The sequence below is a fragment of the Manacus vitellinus genome, unplaced genomic scaffold (genome assembly GCF_001715985.3).
Source record: "Manacus vitellinus isolate BGI_N305 unplaced genomic scaffold, ASM171598v3 scaffold_56_pilon, whole genome shotgun sequence".
Taxonomy (NCBI): Eukaryota; Metazoa; Chordata; class Aves; order Passeriformes; family Pipridae; genus Manacus; species Manacus vitellinus.
The window spans coordinates 39,909-45,746 of record NW_021940660.1 but is presented as its reverse complement, the minus strand read 5'-3'; positions in this window follow the sequence as shown (position 1 = coordinate 45,746).

Sequence of the window (5,838 nt, the reverse complement as noted above, 5' to 3'; positions counted from 1 at the left end):
AACGTGAGATGGGGAGGGGAAACCGCAGCCCCTTGTGCTCGGCACGGCGCTCCCGCCCGCATTTACACGGCTGTATCCAGCTCAGGGTTTCCAGTACAAGTAGAGAAACACCGACAACGCTGCAGAAGACCTAATTTGGATACTTGGGCTCATTCTAGTCCCCAGCGGTGGAAGACTGGGTTGAAGGTGTATGGAGAGCCTTCCCAGCCTAAGAGCTTGGCTTGCTTGGCGTAACAGAACAAAGGCTAGAAGAGGAGACATCTAGGTTTTTTTGCTTCATAATGGCTTCATAAATTAATCAGTGGAGTAAGTGGAAAAGGACACAGCTGGTATAATAGCAAATGGATAGAAAATGTCAGCAAGCAAGCTCTCCATGGGAGAGTTGTAGTGAAAAGTAATTTCAGCTGCCACTGAAATGAGTCTTGCTCTTATGGTGCATATTCAGCCAACTTCAGAGTGTATACATATAGATTATATATACACACTTTTTTTAAAATCAGTTAAATATAATTGTTACTTTAAGTGGTAATACACAGAAGTTTGTGGACTGATTGAGCATCTACTATAATTAATCAGCAGTGTGGATTGAAAGTAGAGTTTGATTGGGCATGACTGACTAATGTACAAAGTAGTATAAATAAAAGATCAAGATGAGAACCACAATGAAATATTGACATTTTTTTCTAAAAACTCTACCTCTCCTTAACACATGTAAAAAGTTAGTGTCAATAGTCCAAAGTTCAAGGTAATCGAGGAAGAGATGCATTTGTTCTTCCTGAAGCAACAAGAAAAAAAGCTACTTCTGGCAGGCTTGGCTTTCCTAAGTGCATCCTGCATAGTTATAATTTATATAGAACATGTTGTACTGTCAGAAGTTGTGTATTCCTACACAAAGAGGGAGGCCACAGAGAAAAGGCAAGATAACAGAGCTTGATGGTTAGACAATACCCATGTGCAAATAGATTCTGCACACACAGCAGAAGTTGGAAGTACCGGTTGTATATCATTGGCCCAACTGTTTATCCATGATGTGACGCAACAGTGAAATTAATTTTTCATATTTGCACCAGTCTCCCCGAAAATGGAGTAAGTAGCACGGAGCTGTGCAGGTTTAAATGCTTTGACTTTAGTATGACTGGCTGAGAGCAATAAGACAAATAGGTGAGAGTCTCAGGTATTTTGCACATGTTGATAGATAAACTATCAGGTACACATCTGAGAAAGCCATTGCTCTTTGAAAGATACAGACACTAGTTATGTCTAATTAACCTCCTGCAGTGACATCTGAGACAGTGATCACAAATCCAGAGAATTGCTTCATTTACATTAACCAGAAAATGAGTCTTGCCGATTACTTGGAAGCAGGCACTACCATAACTATAATTTCTTTTACAAATGGTCTTCTGTGGCAGGGTTTGGAGCTGTATCATTTACAGAGTCCCTATTTGTTAAAAAGGAGTCTTGAATAGATCATCATTTTGCAGGTTTTTACGTTGCTTGAAGGAACTATAGAGTTGCAAAGGACATCGAAGTCAAGAAATATCTTTGCCCAAGATACCTTATTTTAAATGCTTTCTTTAAAATTCTGTAACATTTATATTGTTTTTAGTGCTATAAGGCTTTTTTATCTTAACACTGATTAGTATCAGACCACCAAAAGCATCAGAAAAATATATGCATTTAACTTTCTAGAACAAAAGCTTTTAATTAGTATTATATCCATACATGTGCAATAAATATTAAAATTACATCAATACTATTCACTTAGATGAAGTGCTATAAATATCACAAAACCTCAGAGACTAGAAGCAGACTTGATATATTTTTTTAATAGACTACTAAAAGGTAAGTCAGCTGAATTGCATCATTTGGTGTCTGCTCTATATACTGTAGCTCTTTTTCTGTAAGGAAACTCTTCATAATAATATTAAAAATTTTAAAATCTTATACTGCATGAGCCAGAAGTCATTTCTGGCTTAACTCCAAGGACTGCAGGGGAGTAATTTTTAAATTATGAGATCAAATCCAGTTCTGCTACATAGTTAAAAAAATGGTCACCCAGAAGCTTTATGTCACCTGACAGAGCAGCCTTCAGGTCATACATGTGAGATATAATTAAAAAACACAGAGGCAATAAATATTTAAAAGGTAAAGACAAAGTTCAGTGTTTTAAATTTGTTTAGGGTGAAATGAATACTTGCTTCATTATACAGATATAATTAGCTCAGTTTTAAACTATAAAATAATTCTTCAAAACAAGCATATTTTGGAACCTTACTATCACATAGTAACAAGCTATAGCAAATTCAGATTATTTTATTATTTTCATATTTTTCTTTACTGGGAATTGTCTAGCACACAGCATTGGACTGGTTTAGCATGAAAAAATAATGTCTTAACTCAAAGATTGGTTCTGTAATGCATCTAAATATAATTTACCAATTAAGAAATCATGATTTAAAATCATCAGTGGAGGTTCAGCTGGGTTCTGACTTTTTCTGTGACACATCACCATTTTGGAGGGCACAGACCTCTCACGATTGGGGCTGTTACCTGAGCTTTGTTTACAGCACAGCTTTAAATAGCCAGGCCACATTAAGGCAGCGATCCTTCAGAGGCTAATTGGAGAGACTGCTCTGTGGGTCTGTAGTAAACATGTACAAACACACTTGGACACTTGAGACTTCATCACACATTTCTTAGAGCAGCAAGAGAAGTGTCATGATTATAGACTTTACCTACACACATTGAATTTAGTTCCAACGGATGTCACTTTTTGGTTTAATTTCACTTCAGACATCCCAATTAATCTCTTCCATGGCCAAGACAGAGTGCTTACAATGGACTCATGCTGAAAGCACTGATCTGAGTACAGGTTGCAGCCCAGACCTTATGTCAGAGCCAGAGCAGTGATCCATCTAAAGTCAAACCTAGAAAGCATTTCAATGCTTTCCTGATGCCACTACTCTCAGGAAAAAGAGCTACAGGTCAGAAATTAAGTCTTCAGCAGAAAAATGGTGCTGCAGAAAACATACAGGCCAAGGGAATGAACACAGATGGCATTAGTACCACCTCCAACAATGATAGAGACGCTTATGCTCTGCAGGATTTAAAAATCCCAGAGAGCTGAGCTTCACCTGTTCACAAAGGCTATTCTCTATTTAACCCTACAGTTTTGTAACTGAAATCTTATATTCTTCAGGAGAGCAAACAGCTTTTGAATTATTTGTTTTATTCTGGTGTAACTGTGGCATTTTGTAAAACACTGATTTTTCTTGAATCATTGAGTTTTATACCTATAACATCCAACTTCCTTAAGATTTAGGAATTTCTCCTAAAATAAAACCCCAGTGCTTTAATCTTACAGAAGTTTTTTATCAATGACAACACAGAATTAGTCCATTACCCACAGTGTTCATCCTTTTTTGAAAAACTCCTCTGCTATTCTGAGAATCTTTTGATTAAATACTCTAAATATATTTGAAAATCTATACTCTGACACTTTTGACTTTGACTCTTTTGGACAAGAAGGTTATACTCAATACAAAGGGTTTTTCTAGACACCAGTTCAGAATGTCAATATAGCCCTGGAATAGAATTGGGCTTTTTCAGATAAGGATTGCCTTTGACTCAAACCTCCTAAAGCCATTTGGCACCTACCCTTGCCTTTATTTTAGCAGTCAGCACCACAGGCTGGCAGGGCACAGCAAGGGCCAGCTCTCTCCTCAAGAGCAGGAGGATGAGTGCAAGAACCCAGACAGCAACGCAGTGCCTCCCCAGCCAGAGTCCACCCCCCCACCCAGTCCCCTAAGCTGGGAGAGGAGGCATCTACTGCAGCAAGGCAGACCTGAGGCTGGGAACACACCTCAGGGTCCAGTTTAGCAACAGCAACCACATTGAGGCACACCTACAATAAAAAGAGACAGCTCTGAGATGAGTTAGGAAGCCAGCAGGCAAGTCAGGGTCCACAACGAGGTACAGACAGCACAACCACCACCCAGCAGACAGATGAAGCTACAAGGTTTGAATAAGGACTCATGGCTTGGAGCTGAGCTTAAATGGGTCCCTTGAGCAGGGTGTGGACGAGGACTCAGGTGAGGCTTGTTAAGGTTTTTGCAGGTCAGCACATTAATAGCTTCCTGAAGCATTCAGTTATATAGAGGAGATGCTTGCAGGGGATGCTACTCAGAGCATACAGGCTATAATAATTTATGAAGGTTGCTGATTTATTTCTTCTCTGACTAGGAGTAAATTAATTCAGATTTTCTTTAAGGGATTGTTCAATAACTGGATGAACTGTATTGAACTTCAGCAGATAATTTATCTGGCCTGTAACCCTATTTTTCTTCCTACATCTTAATATGCTGGACCTTCCAGTTAAATAGGGTAATTGCTTTTCTCAGTCAGAACTCTGTGTTTTTAACAAAACTCTGGAGTTGTTCTTTAGCCTTTAAAGAAAGAAAGATCTTAGTATGATTCGATATCAGCTAAATACTTAGTCTCTTTGGGTGCTGAAAGCTTTTCACTTTCCATCTCCTTGAACAGAGAGCTGATGAGTGCAGTACTCAGAGAGTTGCCTTGTATGATATATTGTAGGCTCTTGTGGTCTGTTAAGGAGAAAAGATTTTTCAGGATTACTTTAGGGCAGACTAAAGAAATGTTCTCAAGGGGGAAGTCCTAGGTCAAGGCCAAATGCCTAGATCTCCTCTCTAAGATGTCTTCTTATTAATTCTACTCCAATTAAAAGAGTTCTTTCAGAGTTATTACTTGACTTAGGAGTTTTGTAGGGAATTCTTCGTTAGGAATGGGAAACTGACAATGGAGTCAGAACTACCCCTGTAGCTCTTCTTACTAGAAAACTGTATATAAATTCTTTTTCTGCACGTTGTAGGACAAAAAACCCAAGAGCATTTCTTTCCAGACACCTTTTTAACCCCAGGATTATTCTACAGGACAGTTGTGGACATTTTGGTATACTTAGCCACACATCGTTTGTGATACCTCTATTCATCAGGTATGTATTCCACAAAAAATATATTTCTATGTATTTATACTGAATGACGGGCAGCCTCCTTTCACTAGCTGCAAGATTTCAGGGGCTCAGCATCATACTCCGTGCATAATCTCACAGATTCTTTTTCTTACCATGTGAATAAGTGCTTACTTGTGGGAAGACTGTTGTGCGTTAGTTTTCTTACGCAACACTGTAAAGAGGAAACTGATCTGCTGATGGAGGGTGCTCGGAGCTTGTTTTATGCTTAAATCCTCTTGAATGGGTTTTTGAGACAAAGCTGTTCTCTGGAGAGCGTATGCTGGTGTTGAACTGTACATTAAACAAGAGCGTCCCATGTGTACTGCTGTAATCGCCTATGCCAGACAACTGTTCTTAAATGTAAACACCGATGAGCACACCCTCCTTTTCTACAAGACTATGAGCATCTGTTGCTCGTGTCAGAAGCGGCGTTATTTGTAAATTACAGGTTGAACGGCTGTACAAGACCCCGATAAGGTTTGAACTGCAGTAGAAGGTACCTAAATTCAGAGTTGAAAGTCCGAGGTCTAGATGATGCTTTGTTCTGTTAGTGCTCTGAAATGAGCGGCACAGGAGGTTTCCGCCGGCGGGACGCGCCCACCACCCAGCAGTGTCTCCGGAGGCGGGAGAGCTGCCGGGGAGGGCGGGAGCAGCCCCGCTCGCCCGGGGTTGGGGCCGCGGCCACGTCACTGATCCGGACACCTCCGCTACTAAAAGCCTTTCCCCGGCCCGGGCCACCTTCTTCGGGAAACCACACGCTCGCGTTGGAGCCTTTGGCGGCCGCGCTCGCCAATGGGTCTGGCGGG